The sequence below is a fragment of the Balaenoptera acutorostrata genome, chromosome 9 (genome assembly GCF_949987535.1).
Source record: "Balaenoptera acutorostrata chromosome 9, mBalAcu1.1, whole genome shotgun sequence".
Classification (NCBI taxonomy): Eukaryota; Metazoa; Chordata; class Mammalia; order Artiodactyla; family Balaenopteridae; genus Balaenoptera; species Balaenoptera acutorostrata.
In genome coordinates, this window is record NC_080072.1 from 108,814,383 (window position 1) to 108,834,979 (window position 20,597).

The 20,597-nt window shown below is 37.6% G+C and overlaps 1 protein-coding gene across 6 annotated transcripts in view; it reads right to left on the bottom strand.

The window, feature by feature from the left end:
• ZBTB44 (zinc finger and BTB domain containing 44) overlaps positions 1–20,597 on the bottom strand; it is a 66,269-nt gene that overhangs the window by 25,573 nt on the left and 20,099 nt on the right. The gene's annotated exons all lie outside the window — the stretch shown is intronic.

A 20,597-nucleotide genomic window follows, 5' to 3' on the forward strand; every position in this document is an offset into this window, starting at 1 on the left:
CCGCGATAGTGAAAGGCCCGCGCACCGCGATGAAGAGCGGTCCCCGCACCGCGATGAAGAGTGGCCCCCACTTGCCGCAACTAGAGAAAGCCCTTGCACGAACCGAAGACCCAACACAGTCAAATAAATAAATAAATAAATAAATAAATAAAAAGTAACTATAAAAAAAAAAAAAAAGTTGGTTTGCCTGTATCACATTTTACATTTATTCACTAAAAATATAAAAAACTGACATTCTTAAATACTTTTAATTTTGCAAATCTAATAATACTTTTAAATAATAGTTTTTACAGTACTTTCCCCCTAAACTCTTTTTACATCCTCTACGTGAAGTCACGGAGGTTTGTATTAGCCCCTTGATGAAGATAAGAAAACACTAATGCTCAGAGAAGTTAAATGGCTAACAAATGACAACCAAAGCTAAGATCTGGGTCTTTTGACTTTTAGATTGCTTTTCCAGTACAAGAACACATAGCTATGTACATCAATTATTTTATCTAAGACAAATAATTTTTCTTTTTTTTTAAAAAAAGTACTAAAATAAATGCAAAACGAATTTGGGGAAACACTTTTTGTAAATAATTTCTAGATAAAGAAGATTTCAAATGCCTCAAAAATATAGCCACCAGTTAAAAATGATGTTGAAGATGATGAATATTTAATTGACCTGGAAAAATGTGTGGTTCTGAGTATTAAACGAATGCACAATTACTGAATACAGTGAACACTCAATAGTGGTCATTACTATGTATTTAGAGAAAAATGTGATGAGAGTATATAGACGATAATCATTTTTGTGAAATATATACACATATGTATATATCTGTACACATATGCACACACACACACACAGAACAAGAGAACATGAGGTCTTAACTAGAGATTCATGGATTCACTAAGGGTGCCATGATCCTTCTGAAACTGCGCACAGAAAAATGCGTGTATTGATGGTAGCTTTCGTCATATTCAAGGGAATCACTGGTAGACTACGGGTGTTTATTCTCTTCTTTTTGCACATTAAACAATTTTTTTCTTTTAAAAAGCACCATACTGCTGCAAAACCCTAGGGTTTCAGTTCCTCTTGGTTCGAACCCCAAAGCCATGCAGAGTAGGTCTACTTCTTCTTTCCCCTTGAAAAAGCTTTCAAAAACTGAAGATGGCAATCACATTCCATTCTTTCCTAAGGTTCTGTTCTTTAAGCTAAACATCCCTTGTCCCTTTAAGTTCTCCTTAAAATTTGATGAACATCCTTGCTATGCTCTCAACAATCTCCATTTCCCATATTCCTTTAAAACTGGTTCCCATAGTTGTACACAATATGACAGGTATGGCAGGATTATAACTTGAGCATAACTTTACTATTTTTACCTCCCTTGTCTGCATACAAATATTAGTAAGACTAAACCCGGTATTCTGACAGTCAAATCATACTACTGACTGATTTTGTTTATACTATTGAAAACTTAATTCAATAATCGACTGATTAGATGTGAGGAACTTTATTATGTAAAGAGAGGAACACAATTAAAAATAAAACATTGTCCTTGACCTCATTAAGTTTACAGTCTTGGGCTTCCCTGGTGGCGCAGTGGTTAAGAATCTGCCTGCCAATGCAGGGGACATGGGTTCGAGCCCTGATCCGGGAAGATCCCACGCGCCACAGAGCTACTAAGCTCGTGCGCCACAACTACTGAGCCCGCGTGCCACAACTACTGAAGCCCGCGTGCCCAAAGCCCATGCTCCGCAACAAGAGAAGCCACCGCAGTGAGAAGCCCCTGCTCACCACAACTAGAGAAAGCCCACGCGCAGCAACGAAGACCCAATGCAGCCAAAAAAAAACCCAAAAAACTTACAGTCTTTATGAAGACGACACACGTACCTAATTAAAACTACACAGCTAGTGCTATGTGAAAGCAAATAAAGAAAAATTTAATTCTGAATGTGCAGGGCAGAAGAGGCACCATGGAGGACAGGGCGTAATGAGAGTAGAACTCTGCTGGGTGATAAAGCAGATGGGAGTGCCGGGCTCTCCTGGGACCTCACACGACCTCAGTGAGTGCTCACCATCCTGACTGCCTTGCGTACAGTGTGTGCACTGTACTGGCAAATTGTTGTTAATGGCACTATAAGTTACTCTAAATGTGGGCATGCAGAGGTCGTCAGTTCAAACATCAATCCACTACATAAACATCACTTTCGAATGTTCTTTGTAAGTAAATGTACATGTGAAGGGGAAAAGATTTAAAAAAAGACACCCTAAAGATTTCCAGCTGAATAAATATAAAAAATTCACTGGGGCTTCCCTGGTGGCGCAGTGGTTGAGAATCTGCCTGCTAATGCAGGGGACACGGGTTCGAGCCCTGGTCTGGGAAGATCCCACATGCCACGGAGCAGCTGGGCCCGTGAGCCACGATTGCTGAGCCTGCGCGTCTGGAGCCTGTGCCCCGCAACGGGAGGGGCCGCGATGGAGAAAGGCCCGCGCACCGCGATGAAGAGCGGTCCCCGCACCGCGATGAAGAGTGGCCCCCGCTTGCCGCAACTGGAGAAAGCCCTCGCACGAACCGAAGACCCAATACAGACAAAAATAAATAAATTAATTAATTAAAAAGAAAATCCTTAAAAAAAAAAAAAAAAAAAATTCACTGAATATTCCAACATGAGAAGACAAAATGATCAATCTGAGGTTCTTCTTCATCTGGTAACACAATAAATGGCATGAAGCTCTGTGCCGAGCCAGCCAGGTAAGGCCGCTGAAGTAACTACCCTGACCAATCAGAGGCGACATCTCAAATATAAACCTGCCCATGTGCTTTCCCAAAGACAAGCAATCACAACGAGACACCAGGCAGCTAGGACTGATCTGACCAAACTACCATTTAACGTATCTGCTGATTTCTCTCTCACAGTAATGAGATGAAGAGGGAAAAAAATGGGAAAGCTTTACTTGAAGTTTTTTGTTCATTTGATGTACCCCAGTAAACTGGCTTCTTGAAAAGCCAAGCCATCAAGAGCACTTAGTTTGATCAGGATCACGTGGTTCAGGGAGGAACATGCCTTCAAGCAAGTGACACTCATAATCCAGGGACCATCTGCATGAACAAAGGTGTGAAAAGCAAGAAATTAAATAGTATATTTGGAGAACACGTGCAACAGGGTGTTGAAAACATTTCAATCTTGGTTTGGGTGGAGGCCCCAAACAACAGATACTGCATCCAAAGTGAGGTGCAAGGCCACCTGTGCATGGAGGCAGGGGAAAACTTAGTTTCAACCTTGAGTTACACCCACCTTCCACGTTCAAAGAATTAAACGTTAGAAAAGGATTTTTGCCAAGTGATCAGTGTGTTGTGAGTTTCAAACCCTCTCCCATTCCCTTCTACTCCCCCATAATGGAAAGGGGTTAAGGCAAGTTTGCCCTTAGTTTACGGAAAATGTGTCACACTTGAAAAAAATCTAATGGATACAAGTCTGATTTAAACTCTGGCCAAGACTAGGAAGTATGCTTACCATCTCCCAACAGCATATAAAAGCAACGCCCGGGGTGGCTGAAGAGACTCTGGTGCCCAAATACTGGGTGCACATCCTGGTACCACCATGTGTAGCAGCGGGACCTTAGGCAAGTCACCAAACTTCACCGTAATTTCTTCAGCGGTGAAACAGGGATAACCGAACCTACTTCAGAGAGCTCTGAGCATTAACTGGCCTGATACACATAAAGTGCTTTTAACCGTACTTAGCACGAAATAAATGCTACAGAAACATCAGCCGCTGCTGCTACTGTTATTAAAGACCTTTTCTTCTGATTCAATCCTGGCTTCTCTCAATCCTGGAGGGGCCAGAAACCACAGTCAGCAAATGAGGAGGAATAAAAGGGCAGAGAGGAAAAACAGAAAGAAAAGGAAGCCAAACAAACCTCACTTTCCACTGCAGACCTATAGTAGGCCTGAGGTGGGCAAAGAAGAAAATCTTTAACTCTGAATTAAATTTATTAGTTCTCAAAAATAATGTTTCTATTCCCTGAAAGTAACCAGAAAAGTTATTAAGACTTGCCCTTCAAGAGGTTGGAGGGAGTATTAACCCCACAGAATACATTTATATGGATGGTGGAAGACAAAAATAAAATGGATTCTGAGTACCTTCCGTAAATTGTGTTTGTTCAATGTAATGGTTACACACATATGGTACAAAGTATAATACAGATGGAGGTATGGAATGGAAGGAAGATGAAGATTAGACTGGGAAATGCCCTGTATGCCATGTACTTATTACATTAATTTCCCAACACAGGTCTGTGAAAACTTAGTCTCATGGCATACTCTATAATAAATTACACAAATATAATTTAGAAATACTGCAGTAACATACACTGTGGCAAAACTTGGAATGAGATTATGTTATTTGAAAAAGTCATACATAATATGGATAGTACAGAAGCCAGAAAGTATGTCCTGAAATTTTTATAAATTAGATAATTCTATTTAAAAAAACCTCATATCTCTCCATATGCGTATAGATGAATATGTATGTGTGTAGTTATATATTTAATTTGGAACTCATTTAAAATTCTCAAATAAATATTTTTTAAATCCAATTACTAATGCAGAATTTATGTAGCACTCAAAATAAAAATGTATTTTGTAATAGTTTGCAATTTGAACTAGTGAGTAATTCAGAAAGTTCCCTTCCCATCCCTTTTATTCCAAATTACTTATGAAATAGTATATACGTGTTTATGAAAGCAGCCGTTGCTAAACAACATATATTTTAAGGAGAGAAAAAAATCCTATGATTCTGTTTTGCAGTTGGGTTGAAAAACATTTACCAAATAAGGTATATAGCCCAGTTGCTAGAATAGTTTAAGTTAGACAAATACTAAGTTTTGAACTCTGACTCTTCCATTTACCATTCAGGCATTAATCTTAAGTCTAGTTACTTCATCTCTCTATGCTTCAGTTTTCTCATTTGTAAAACAGGAATGGAAATTACACTTTCAAGATAGTCAAGAGGACTGAATTAGCACAATTCCTGGCACAAAGTAAACATTCAATAAATGTTAGCTTCTATTATTACCCTAGAAAAAGTGTGAATAAAACGAATGGAGATAAAATTTCAAAATATCTACTCTATTTCTTATATGACACAGAGCACATCTTGAATATGTATATTTTGATATAAAGATTAACTGATAAAAATTATCAGAGGATTTGAGATTAAAATGGAGTAGCTCGGACTTCCCTGGTGGCACAGTGGTTAAGAATCCGCCTGCCAATGCAGGGCACATGGGTTGGAGCCCTGGTCCAGGAAGATCCCACATGCCGCAGAGCAACTAAGCCCGAGCGCCACAACTACCGAGCCTGCACTCCAGAGCCCGCGAGCCACAACTACTGAGCCTGCGCTCTAGAGCCCATGAGCCACAACTACTGAGCCTGTGCTCTAGAGCCCGCGAGCCACAACTACTGAGCCTGCGCTCTAGAGCCCGCATGCCACAACTACTGAGCCTGCACGCCACAACTACTGAAGCCCGCATGCCTAGAGCCCGTGCTCCACAAGAGAAGCCACCGCAATGAGAAGTCCGTGCACCGCAACGAAGAGTAGCCCCCACTCACCGCAACTAGAGAAAGCCCGTGTGCAGCAACGAAGATCCAATGCAGCCAATAAATAAATAAATAAAATTAAAAAAAAAAATGGAGTAGCTCTTCAGCATATAAAGTGAGGTGGTTGCCTCAGATGATTAAAGAGAAAGTAATGAGAGACTGCTAACCTTGAAACTAATTTGCGAGGATGTGAAACTTGATATTTAATAAGAATTTGCATGTTTAAATATCCAGCCACATCTCAAAACTGGACACTAACTTTCCAAATTATTCTAACAAGGTTTTAATTATGCTAAAACTGAACTGAGATAACTTCGTTCCCACCCTATACTCTAATTAAAACCAATCAAGGACAGAAAAGAAGGTTAGGGAGAGAGACATACTGAATTTAAGATGCCTCTAATAGGAATATCCAGGTGGAATTTATATATGAAGTATCTGTACTAGTTGACTGTGTACAGTAGCAAATGCAGCACTAGGACCTTCAGATATGTTATCTCACATGAGGTAAGATGATAATAATCTGATTTTACAGAGGAATTGAGACTTGAAACACTGCTTGTTTGAGGCCACTTATTTTTATGTTTATACCAATGCTAAGGACCTAGGACCTTATGCAATAGGTAACCACTGGAGAACCGTTGGAGAGCAGTGTTATTTACAGCTACATTTTAAGATTATCCTGGTAGCGATATAGAGGGTGGCTGTTATAGCAGTACAAGTGTAAGATAAGATAAAATCGAACTAAGTCAGTGGCAGTGAGGATACAGAACATAAATTGAGAAATATTTAGGAGGTAAAACCACCTAGGCATGATTTTGTGATGGGGATGGGATGGGGGAGTAGTAGGAAACAAGAATGTAACCCTAGGTTTTGACATGGATGGCTGAGTGGATGGTATTTTCACCAAACAAGACAGTGAAAGAGGAAGAGCTGGTTTTGGTAGGGGTTATATTTGAATGAAAAGAAATATATTGGCTTTAAGCATACAACCTGAAATACTTCTGAGAGGAATATCCAAGAGTATATGTATATATGAAGTTGCCCATTCTGGTCTGGAGTTCGGGGAAGAGGTCGGAGCTGGACCTAAATACTGGGTTTTACGTAAGTCACTGGTAAATTTCATCCTGTTGAATTTGTTAGAGCCTAAGATATCTAAAGAATGTGTAGGGAGCAGAGGCAGGAAAGCAAGTTGTGAGAAGCTTGGAGCAAGCAGAGAGCAAAAGGATTTGGTGAAAACATTTTATGGTGTCTAATTTATATTTTGAACCTGTCCAGTATTTAGCATAATACAGAGGCAGTGAAATACGTGAATGGATAGATATATGTCCTGAAATTTCTATCTGGTTTGGCTATATAAAGTGCCTATATCTATTCATTATCAGTGGTTAAAAGGTGAAGATAAAGTTGCAATTTGAATTTACAGCCTTGAATTTGAATTAAAAACATCAGTATGAACTCATAACGTAGTTAATCTTCAGCCATGAATATCCCTAGCACCCAGACTGGCTTCCAAATTCCATTTCCCACTAAAAGAAATCATGGCTCCTTAGAGAAACAGCAGATTGCACTTTGGGGGCAGTAAATGTCCACCTGGAACATCTTATCAGCTATGCGAGGAAGCTATCAAAGATCACTAGGGGTATGCCAAAATGCAAGTCACTTTGAGGAGGTTCCCAATGGCAAAAAATGGAACAGTAAACTGAATCAATGAAATACATTCATGAGTTCACATGACACTAGAAACAAAAACAAACCTAATCCATCACCTTTAAAGATGCTAATGAACCAAAAAATTATTTTGAAAACTGGTATTAAAAAGAGAGAAAGAGGGACTTCCCTGGTGGTCCAGTGGCTAAGACTCCATGCTCCCAATGCAGGGGGCCCAGGTTCGATCCCTGGTCAGGGAACTAGATGCCACATGCATGCTCCAACTAAGAGTTTGCATATCACAACTAAGGAGCCCGCATGCCGCAACTAAGACCCAGTGCAACTAAATTTAAAATAATAATAATAATAATAAAAGATCTCACATGCCACAATGAAGATCCTACATGCCTCAACTAAGACCTGGTGCAGCCTAAATAAACAAATTAATTAATTAATTATTAAAAAGGGGGAGAGAATAAAGCATTTATCCTGCCTTTCCAATATAAACAGTGTTTTTAAGTAATCAAATAGAATATGAAAGGTTTCTCTTTATAGAAATATTCCAGCTAATAAATGAAGAAAGAATGTCAGAATTAGAAGAACACCATTTTGCACGCCCCCCCCCCCAAATAAAGAGGCATTAATCATCATGGTTTATAACTTCACAGAAAGAGCAGTAAGACACTGCAAAAAAGACTGAACAAAAATCTGACCAAGTTTCTAGATCCAACTACCAATTCACAGTAAATACAGAGGAACAGGAATATGTTAAGCTATACCACTGCAGTGCAAACGGCAAATTTAGACTGTGAGAAACTCTACAGGACAGAAGACTTGGAAGGAAAAAAACAGTAAGGAAGAAAGAGATAAAGGGGGAACTAGAATGGGGAACTCTGTGCATATCTTAAAGAATAAACTTATGAGATAATTGGAAATTTGTTTTTATTTACTTGAAAATGTCAAGAAATTATTGTTAATTTTTAAATGCAATAACATCATTATACATTTTATAAAACAGTTTTACTGAGATACAATTTACATCCTATACAATTCATCTCTTTAAAGTGTAGAATGCAAAGATTTTTGAGTATATTCATGTATGTACAAAAATAACCCATTTTAGGACTTTCTCATACCTCAAAAAGAAACCCTGTATGTTAGCTAACACCACCATCCTCTCCCCTCCACCTCACCTTCCACCTCTCTGCCAACCCTAAGCAACCACTAATCTACTTTGTTTCCATAAGTTTCTTTATTCAGCACTTCCACATGAATGGAATCATATAATTTGTGAACTGTGGCTGGTTTCATTCACTTACCATAGTGTTTTCAAGGTACATCCAAGTTGTAGCAAGTATCAGTGTTTCACTAATTTTTATGCCCAAATAATATTCCACTGTATGGATGTAGCACATTTTATCTATTCACCAGTTGATGGACATTTGGGTTGTTTCCACCTCTTAGCTATTACAAATAACTGTAACCATTTGTGTACAAGTTTCTGTCTGGACACACGTTTACTATTTTCCTGAGTACCACTTTAGGAGTAGAATTGAGTCCTAAGGTAACTCTTTGCTTAATTGTTTCAGAAACTGCCAGGCTGTTTTCCAAAGTGGCTGTACCTTTATGTTCTGATTTCTCCAAATCTCACCAATACTTCTTATTATTTGACTTCCTGATTCTAGCCATCCTAATGGGTGTGAAGTGGTATCTCACTGTGGTTTTGATTTGCATTTCCCTGATAACTAATGATGCTGAACATCTTTTCATGTGCTTATTGGCTATTTGCAAATCATCCTTGGAGAAATGTCTATTCAGCTGCTTTGTCCATTTTTTAACTGGGTTGTCTTTTTATTATTGAATTGTAAAAGTTCTTTATTCAAGACACAAGTTGCTTATCAGATATACAATTTTCTCTCATTCTGTGGGTTGTTATTTCACTTTCTTGGTGTCCTCTGAAGCAGAAGGTTTTAATCTTGATGAAGTTTAACATCTATTTTTTTCTTTTGTTGCTTGTGTTTTTGGTGTCATATCCATGAATACCTTGCCAACTCCCATGTCATGAGGAATTACCTCTGTCTTATTCTAGCAGTTTTATAGTTTTAGCTCATTTTGAGTTATTTTTTATATATGATGTGAGGTAAAGGTCCAACTTCATTCTTCTGTATGTGGCTACACAGTTGTCCCAGTACCATTTGTTAAAAAGACTGTTCTTCCCCATTCAATGGTCTTGACAGCCTGGTTGAAAATCAGTTAAGCATAGATATATGGGTTTACATCTGGAGTCTCAATTCTATTCCATTGTTCTATATGTCTATCCTTATTCTTATTGACTACTGCTACTACATAGTAAGTTTGAAATCAGGAAGTCTGAGTCTTACAAATTTGTCCCTTTTTCAATATTGTTTTGGCTATTCTGGGTTCCTTGTAACTTACTTTATTTATTTATTTATGGCTGTGTTGGGTCTTCGTTGCTGCATTCAGGCTTTCTCTAGTTGCGGTGAGTGGGGGCTACTCTTCGTGGTGGTGCACGGGCTTAGCTGCTCCACGGCATAAGGGATCTTCCTGGACCAGGGCTCGAACCTGTGTCCCCTGCATTGGCAGGCGGATTCTTAACCACTGCATCACCAGGGAAGCCCCCCTTGTAACTTTTAGAATCAGGGTGTCAACCTCTACAAAAAAAATCAGCTGAGATTTTTTTTTAAATTCATTAATTAATTTATTTTGGTTGCATTGGGTCTTAGTTGTGGCTTGTCAGCTCCTTAGTTGCAGCATGCGGGTTCCTTAGTTGTGGCATGTGAACTCTCTAAGTTGCAGCATGCATGTGGGATCTAGCTCCCTGACCAGGGATCAAAACCGGGCCCCCTGCTTCGGGAGTGCAGAGTCTTATCCACTGCGCCACCAGGGAAGTCCCTCATCTGAGATTTTGACAGTGATTGTGCTCAAGTTTATAGATTAGTTTGGGGTGTACTGCCATCTTCACAACACTGAGGCTTCCGATCCATGAACATGGGGTGTTTTTCCATTTACTTAGACCATCTTTAATTTCTTTCAACAACGTTTGGTAGTATTCAAAGTATAAGTTTTGCACTTCCTTTGTTAAATTATTTCCTAAGTATTTTATCCTTTTTTTAAAATTTTTTTTTATTTTTTATTTTTATTTTTTTTATTATTTTTTTTATAGCTACTTTATTTATTTATTTATTTTATTTTTGGCTGTGTTGGGTCTTCGGTTCGTGCGAGGGCTTTCTCCGGCTACGGCAAGTGGGGGCCACTCTTCATCGCGGTGCGGGGACCGCTCTTCATTGCGGTGCGCGGGCCTTTCACTATCGCGGCCCCACCCGTTGCGGGGCACAGGCTCCAGACGCGCAGGCTCAGTAGTTGTGGCTCACGGGCCCAGCTGCTCCGTGGCATGTGGGATCTTCCCAGACCAGGGCTCGAACCCGTGTCCCCTGCATTAGCAGGCAGATTCTCAACCACTGCGCCACCAGGGAAGCCCAGTATTTTATCCTTTTTGATGCTACTGTGAATGGAACTGCATTAATTTCATTTCTGATGGTTCATTGTTCATCGTATTCCTTTATAATCTTTATTACTTCCTTCCTTCTGGTTGCTTTAGCTTTAGTTTCCTCTTCTTTTCCCAGTGTCTTAAGGGGAAGGATGGTTATTAATTTGAGATCTTTCTTCTTCCTTAATATAGGTATATACAACTATAAATTTCCATCTAAGCATTGCTAGAGCTGCATACCATAAGTTTTGGTACGTTGTATCTTCATTTTAATTCACCTCAAAATGTTTTCTGATTTCCTGTTCGACTCCTTCTTTGACCCGCTGGTTCTTTAGGAATGCATTGTTTTATTTTCACATATCTACGAGATTTCCAAAATTTGTCCTGCTATTGATTTCTAATTTCATTCCAATAAGGTCTCAGAACATACTTTGCATTATTTCAACCTCTGAAGATCTACTGAGGTTTGTTTTACGGCCTAGCATATGAGCTACACTGGAGAATGCACTTGAGAATGTATATTCTATTGTTAATGGGTGCAGTGTTCTATAGTTGTCTGCTAGGTCTAGTTGGTTTATAGCATCTACTTCCTGTTGATCTTCTGTCAGCTATTCTATTCTCTTTATTTATTTATTTATTTTATTTTTTGGCCATGCCATGTGGCATGTTGGGATCTTAGTTCCCCGACCAGGGATCCAACCTGTGCCCCCTGCAGTGGAAGTGTGGAGTCCTAACCACTGGACCACCAGGGAATTCCCAAGCTATTCTATACATTACTAAAAGTGGTGTATTGAAGTCTCCATCTATTAATGTTGAATTGTCTATCTCTCCATTTCTGTCCATTTTTGTTTCGTGTATTTTGGTACTCTGTTGATAAGTGCATTAATTTTTATAATTGTTGTATCTTCCTGATGAAGTGACCCTATAATCATTATAAAATGTCCCTAGTAACATTTTTTGTTAAAGTCTATTTTGTCTGCTATTAGTACAACCACTCTGGTTTTCTTGTAGTTGCTGTTTGCATGGTACATCTTTTTTCTATTCTCTTTCAATCTGTGTCTATCTTTGGATCTAAAATGTGTCTCGGACTTCCCTGGTGGCACAGTGGTTAAGAAAATGCCTGCCAATGCAGGGCACATGGATTTGAGCCCTGGTCCGGGAACACCCCACACGCTGCAGAGCAACTAAGCCCGTGTGCCACAACTACTGAGCCTGCGGTCTAGAGCCCGTGAGCCACAACTACTGAGCCCGAATGCCACAACTACTGAAGCCCACGCACCTAGAGCCCATGCTCTGCAACAAGAGAAGCCACCACAATGAGAAGCCCGCTCACCACAACGAAGAGTAGCCCCCACTCGCCGCAACTAGAGAAAGCCCACGCGTAGCAACAAAGACCCAACGCAGCCAAAAACAAATTAATTAATTAAAAAAAAGTGTCTCCTGTAGACAGCATGTAGCTAGATCATTTTTTTTTGGTAGCCCAATTTGAGAATCTCTGCCTTTTGACTGTTTAATCCAGTCACATTTAATGTTATTATTGATATAGCTGGATTTATGCCTTTCATTCTAATTTGTTTCTATATGTCTCATGTCTTTTTTGTTCCTCTATTCTTCCTGTAGTGAATTCTTTTGGATTAAATGAGTATTTTCTAATGTAGCACTGTAATTTCCTTAATGACTTTTCTATTTTTTTGAGTTACATTCTCAGTGACTGCTCAAGAGTTTACCATATAAATCTCAACTTACCAGAATCAGCTGTTGATTTCTACTAGCTTAATATCAGTGACACACAGAAACATTACTCCTTCCTCCCTTTTCCTAGTACTATTATTATATATATATTAATGTTACAAACACAACATTGTTATGATCATTACTTTATCATCTGTAGTCACTTGTTTAGCCTAATACAGTTTTGTTCCCCCCGTTTTTGAGCTATTATTGACAAATACATTACATTCATCACACTTCTATATGTTATAGGCCCAATATTACATTATATACCTATTTTATAACTTGCATTTTAAATCAGTTATGAGAAGAAAGAAAAATATCCATTTCTACTATTTTTAATAATTACATATTTACCTATACCAATGCTCTTTTGTTTGTGTGTGCATTTGAATTACTATCTAGGGTCATTCGTTTTCAGCCTTAAGAACTTCTTTCAGTATTTCTTATAAGGTGGTCTGCTAGCAAGAAAATCAGTTTTTGTTTAAAATATTTTGCTTTCACTTTAGAAAGACAGTACAGGATTCTTGGTTGACAGTTTTTTTCTTTGAGCACTTTGAATATGTTATCACACTGCTTTCTGGCCTCCCCTATTTCTGATAGGCAGTCAGCTATTAATCTTACTTGGGAGGGTTCCATTGTAAGTAACGAGTTATTTTTCTCTTGCTGCTTTCAAAATTTTCTCCTTGTCTTTGATTTTCAGCATTTTTACTATGATAGGTCTGTTTGGAGATTTCTTTGCATTTTTCTTACTTGGGAGTTCATAGAGCTTCGGGATATGTAGGTTACTTTTCTTCAAAAAATTTGAGACGTTTCCTGTCATAATTTCTTCAAATATTTTTTCTTCTCTTTTCTCTCTCCTCTCCTTCTGGTAATCCAATTACACATATGTTGGTGTGCTGGATGGTGTCCCACATTCTTCTGAGACTGTTCATTTTTCTTCATCTTTTTTCCTCTCTGTTCTTTGGTTTGAATAATCTCTACTGTGCTATGTTCAAGTCTGCTAAATCTTTCTTTAGCCAGGTCAAACCTACTAATGAGTCCCTTTAGTGAATTTTTTATTTCTGTCATTGTGTTTTTCAATTCCAGAATTTCTATTGTTCTTTCCAACAACTCCTATTTACTATCAATAGTCCCTGTTTTATGTGAAATTGTCATTACACCATCCTTTACTTCTTTAATCACGCTTTCCTTTAGTTCCTTTAATTTCCTTTAGTGAATATATTTACAATGGTTACTTTGAAGTCTTTTTCTGTTAAATCTGATAACTGGTCTCTCTCTCACAGGCAGTTTTTGTGTTGCCTGCTTTTTTTCTGGTATATGTAGCCAATATTTTATAACTATAAATGGCGTAAAACCTTTAAAAATTGTGAATCACTATTGTGTATACCTGAAACAATACAATACTGTACATCAACTATACCTCAATAAAAAAATTTTTAAAAAGCCTTCTACAACTATTAAGTCACAGGACACGAGGTAAACATGAAGAAGTCAAGTGTATTTTTACACAATAGCAATGAACAATAGGAAATCTAAATTTAATTAAAAAAAAATTTAAACCCTCAATATCATTACAGTAATCCCAGAAAAAAAACCTTAAATATAAAACTAACAAAACATGTACAGAACCTATATGCTGAAAAGTATAAAACGTGGATAAAAGAAATTAAGGATGACCTAGGTAAATGGAGAAACATTATTTTCATGAATTGGAAAACAATATAATAAAAATGTCATTCCTTCTCAAATTGTTGTACAAATTTAACACTATTACAATTACAGCAGGATTTTTTTTTGTAGGTACAGACAAGTTGATTCTAAAATTTATATACAAAGCAAAAAGAACTAGAATGGACAAAGCAATTTTGAAAGAGAAAAATGAAGTTAAAGTTATCAAACTAAGTTAAACACTTACTATAAAGCTACCATAATCCAGACAGAGTAGTATTAGCAAAAGGACAGACACAGAGACCAATGGAACAGAAGAGAATCCAAAAATATATCCACACAAACATGGCTGATTTTTGACAAAGGGGCAAAAGCAATTCAATGGAGTAAAGAAAGTCATTTCAGTAAATGTTATTGCAACAACTGAAATTCCATATATGAAAAGAAAACCTTGACTGAAACCTCATCCTTCACCCAAAAGTTAACTCAAAATGGGTCACAGATCTAAATGTAAAGCTAAAACTATACAACATCTTTAAAAAAAGATAGGAGAAAACCTTCGTGACCAGAGGTTAGGCAAAGAGTTCTTAGATATTAAACCAAAAGCACAATGAAAAGCAAAAAGACGATAAACTGGACTTCAAAATTAAAAACTTTTGTGAAAACACTATTATTAAAAGAGAATGAAAAGACAAGCTCCAGCTTGGAAGAAATTATTTGCAAATCACACATCTGTCAAAGAACTTTTATCCAAAATACGTAAAGAGCTCTTACAACTAAATGGTAAGAAAACAACCCCATGAAAAAATGGGCAAGAGAGAGTTTTGATTCTGGGCCAAGATGAATATAACACATCTTTCTATTCCTTCCACTTAGTACAGTTAAGCACTATGTACATTATGTATAAAATAAACATAAGACAACTTTGAAAGACGGAGAAATAGTAGACCTGCAAGGAATGACACCAGTGAGTCCTCTGAGTTTTATATTTACCTATTATTTCCTGGACTGGGTGAAAGGAGCCAGAAGGCCAACAAATGCCAGAAGGTGCAGACAAAAAAAAAGTTCCAAGAAAAGCCAGCTCTTTATAGCCAAAGAACAAGGCAAGAGGAAGCCTAGTAAGAAAGAAAATGTTTAAGACAATAATTGCTCTACTCAGTCGAACGCCACAGAAAAAACTCTTACTTCAACCACATCAACACAGGCCAAGCGAGGAGCTGAGATGTCTCCCTTTCCACAAGCGTAACGAGGTGCCTCTGCCACCTGCTGGTATGTGTCAGAGAAGGCCAAGGCGGGTACGGACTTCCATCCCTGCCCAGTGATAAAGAGGACCCCCCCATCAGTCAGTGGAGGCCACAAGGGGAGCGTAAACAAGGTGTTCCTCCTCTTTCACCAGGGTAGTTCAACACAGGCCTAGTGGGGAACTCAAACTTCCAACTCTGACCAGCAGTAACTAGGCACTATTTTCTCCACCATGTATTTTTTCACCTCTACCTAGTAGTAATGAGGCAGAGCCCCCCTTCCCTTGCTGGAGTTGTGTCTGAGGAGGCCTGCTAAAACTGAAGATTTAAGTAAGATCCAGAGCCTCATAACATAAATCCAAAAATGTCCAGGATACAACAGAAAATCATCCATCATACAAGGAACCAAGAAAAACGTCAATTTGAATAAGAAAAGTCTATGCATGCCAACACTGAAATGACACAAATGTTCTAACTGCTTGACAAGGATTTTAAAGTAGCCATCATAAAAATGCTTTAAGGAATAATTATGAACATGCCTGTAACAAATGAAAAAATAGAAAATGTCAGTAAAAGAATAAAAGATAAAATACAATAACGGCAATGAGATACCACTTCACACCCACTAGGATGTTGTTATCTGCCAAAAAGACAGACAATGACAAATGTTGCGGAGAATACAGAGAAACAGAAAACTTCACACGCTGCTGCTGGGAATACAAAATGGCACAGCCACTTGGAAAACAGTCTTGGAAGTTCCTTAAAAGGTTATACAGAGTCATCATATGTTCTAACAACTCTACCCACCCAAAAGAATTGAAGAGATGTCCACACAGAAACCTATACAGCATAGCAAAATAGTCACGGTACTCAAAAAGTAAAAACAACCCAAATGTCCATCATTGATGAATGGACAAATAAAATGTGGTATATTTACACAATGGAGTATTATTTGGTAACAAAAAAGAAATGAAGTACTGATACATGCTACAACATGGATAAAATTTGAAAACATTATGCTAAGTGAAAAAGCCAGTTACAAAGGACCACATATTGTATGATTCCTTTTATATGAAATGTTCTGAACAGGCAAATCTAGAGAGACAGAAAGTAAATTAGTGGTTGCCTAGGGTTGGGGAGTGGGGAAATTTGGGGGTAACAGCTAAGGGGTTCAGGGATTTTTTAGGTAATGGAAAATGGTCTAAAATTGATTGCGGTGATTGATGCACAAATCAATGAATATACTAAAAGCCACTGAACTGTATGCTTTAAATGGGTGAATATGTAGGGTATGGTATACTAATTTTAAAGCTGTTACAAAAAATTCAAGAGATAGTTCAACAAAAGAATGAAGAGGACAGGGGAAAGAATCAGTAAACTTGATGATAGAACATTAGAAATTACTCAGTTTGAACAACAGAGAGAAAAGATAATGAATTGCGCCTGAAAAAATAATGAATTGCGTCTAAGGGACCTATGGAACTATAAAAAAGATCTAATATGGATATCTTCAGAGTTCTGACAGGAGAGGAAAGAGAGGCAGGGGCTGAAAAAAATAATGGCTGAAAACTTCCCAAATTTGGCAAGAACTCTATACCTAGAGATTTAAGAAGCTCAACACACCTGCACAGGATAAATTCAAAGAAGTCCATGCTCAGACACATCATAAGCAAACTGTTGGAAACAGAAAGACAAAGGAAAAAATCTTAAAAGCAACAAGAGGGGAATGACTCCCTACTTATAAGGGGAAAACAATTCAAATAATGGAGTCTTTCTCATCAGAAACCATGAGGCCAGAAGGAAGTGGCACAACACTTTTTAAGTACTCAAAGAAAAGAACTGCCAACCAAGAATGCTATAGGCAACAAAAATCATCCTTCAGGAATAAAGAGGAAATCAAGACATCCTTACATGATTGAAAACTAGAGAATCAGATGCCAGCAGATCCACCCAAAAAGAGTAAGTTCAGACAGCTCCTGAAGTGAAAGCAAGAACAATGAAATATATCAAATTATAGTGACCCTTTGAACTGTGCAGGTCCACTCATAATGTGGATTTTTTTTTCAATAGTGAATACTACAGTACATGATCTCCGGTTAGCTGAATCAAGGTTCACTGAATCCAAGGATGCAGAACCTTGAATACGGAGGAACCCTCAGATTCGAAGGGTTGACTATAAGTTATACACAGATTATCCACTGTGCAGAGGGTCAGCTCGGTGCCCCAATCCCTGCCGTGTTCAAAGGTCAACTGTATAGGCTATATAGTCTTTCCTTCTCCTCTGACTTTTCTAAATTGTTTCACATAATTGAAGCAAAAACTATAACAATGATGTGATTCTCAAAGCATGTACAGGAAATACTTAAGGCAATTATAAACAGGGGACTGTAACTTCAAAAAGAGGTAAGCCTTCTATACTTCACTCAGACTGGTAAAATACTGACAACCGTAGGCTGTGATAAGTTATTTATGTATATGTAATACTTAGAGCAAATTCAAAATAATATATACAAAGACATGCATTCAAAACACTAAGGATAAATCAAAATGGATTCTCAGAAAGGTACAAGTAACCCACAGGAAGGCAGGAAAATAACAGAAACAAAGAACAGAGGGAACAAATAAAAACAAAAAAATGGCAGACTTGAGCCTCAACATATCAATAATTTCCTTGAATGTACATAATCCAAATAAAACCAACTAAAAGACACAGACTGGTAGAATGCATATTTTCAAACCATGAGCCAACTACATGCTATCTGTAAGAAACTCACTTCAAATATAATGACATAGGTAGGCTGAAAGTAAAAGGATGAAGAAAATATAGAATTACACTGCTCAATGAAGGAGCTACTAGCGACATGTGGTTATTTTAATTTAAATCAATTAAAATAAATTAAATTGAAAATTCAGCTCCTCAGTCTTACTAGCCATACTTCAAGTAATGTATCAAAAAGCAGTTTTACTGTATTGGTGATGTGCTCATATCACTTTATTAAAAAAAAGTTCTCCAAAACTCTATTATAAATGAAAACACCTACATTATCTAATAAGTTATTTAATTAACAGCAGTTAATAAGGGTTTTTTTTTTATTGTGGCAAAATACATAACACAAAATTTACCATTTTAACCATTCTTCAGTGTACAGTCCAGTTGCTTTAAGGACATTCACATTGCTGTACAACCATCATCACTATGTCCAGATCTTTTTCATCATCCCATAACAAAACTCAGTGCTCATCAAACAGTAACTCCTCATTCTTCACCCTCTACCAGACCCTGGTAACCAACCTTCTATTTCTACCTCTATGAATGTGACTACTCTAGGTACATCATATAAATGGAATCATCCAATATTTGTCCTTCTGTAATTGGCTTATTTCATTCAGCATAATGTCTCATCCATTCTGTAGCATGTATCTGAATTTCCTTCCTTTTTAAATACTGTATAATATCCCACTGTATGTATATTTTGTTTATATATTCATCTGTTGATGAAAATTTGGATTGTTTCCACCGTTTTTTAATCCTCTACTTAACTAATGAAAGCAAGATTTATTCACAATTTCAAAGAATCTCCAGGTAGAGATCAATCTTGGAGGTCATCTAGTTCCACAGCCTTCTAATACTTAAAAATCCTTTGATGGAAGTTACCACAATCATAAAAGTTCTGTATCATCTTAAGTAAGAGTGGCTACCACTTTAAACTGTTCACATTTCTCTTTTCCAAGTTGGCAATTACCACCAGTATTTTAATTTTATTTATTTAGCCATCTCACACATGAAAGAGGATGTTCACATATATGATACACCTCCATGGGCAAAGATTCAGGTTTAAAAAAAAATTGTGTTAAATAGTTTCTCCAAAGAAGATATACAGATTGCCAACAAACACATGAAAGGATGCTCAACATCACTAATCATGAGAGAAATGCAAATCAAAACTACAATGAGGTATCACCTCACACCGGTCAGAATGGCCATCATCAAAAAATCTACAAACAATAAATGTTGGAGAGGGTGTGGCGAAAAGGGAACTCTCTTGCACTGTTGGTGGGAATGTAAACTGATACAGCCACTATGGAGAACAGTATGGAGGTTCCTTAAAAAACTACAAATAGAACTACCATACGACCCAGCAATCCCACTACTGGGCATATACCCTGAGAAAACCATAATTCAAAAAGAGTCATGGACCACAATGTTCATTGCAGCTCTGTTTACAAGAGCCAGGACATGGAAGCAACCTAAGTGTCCATCGACAGATGACTGGATAAAGAAGATGTGGCACATATATACAATGGAATATTACTCAGCCATAAAAAGAAACGAAATTGAGTTATTTGTAGTGAGGTGGATGGACCTAGAGACTGTCATACAGAGTGAAGTAAGTCAGAAAGAGAAAGACAAATACCGTATGCTAACGCATATATATGGAATCTAAAAAAAAAAAAAAAATCTTAAGAACCTAGGGGCAGGACAGGAATAAAGACGCAGACGTAGAGAATGGACTTGAGGACACAGGAAGTGGGAAGGGTAAGCTGGGACGAAGTGAGAGAATGGCATGAACATATATACACTACCAAATGTAAAATAGATAGCTAGTGGGAAGCAGCCGCATAGCACAGGGAGATCAGCTCGGTGCTTTGTGACCACCTAGAGGGGTGGGATAGGGAGGGGGGGAGGGAGACACAAGAGGGAGGAGATGTGGGGACATGTGTATATGTATGGCTGATTCACTTCGTTATTCAGCAGAAACTAACACACTATTTAAAGTAATTATACTCCAATAAAGATGTTAAAAAAAAAACTGTGTTAAATATATATAACATAAAATTTGCCATTCTAACCATTTTTAAGTGTACAGTTCAGTGGCATTAAGTACATTCACACTGTTGTGCAGACAGCACCATCATCTACTTCTAAAACTTTTTCATTGACAAGGCCAGATTTTGACAATCCTCAAAAGAACTGCAGAGAACAAAAGCAAATAGCATCAAACTTTACTTTGGCATGGTATTCCCAAAAGGATTTTACAAAGTGTGTAAGAAATAAGTTCATCATTTAAATAAATCAAAAAACTTCATTTTTATATAAAGAAAATAAATTAATATGTTCAACTTCACTTTTAAAAATTGAGTTTATTTGACAATGAGAAGGAATCTTGATTTTTTTTTCTGATTCTCTAGTCCACAGATAATATT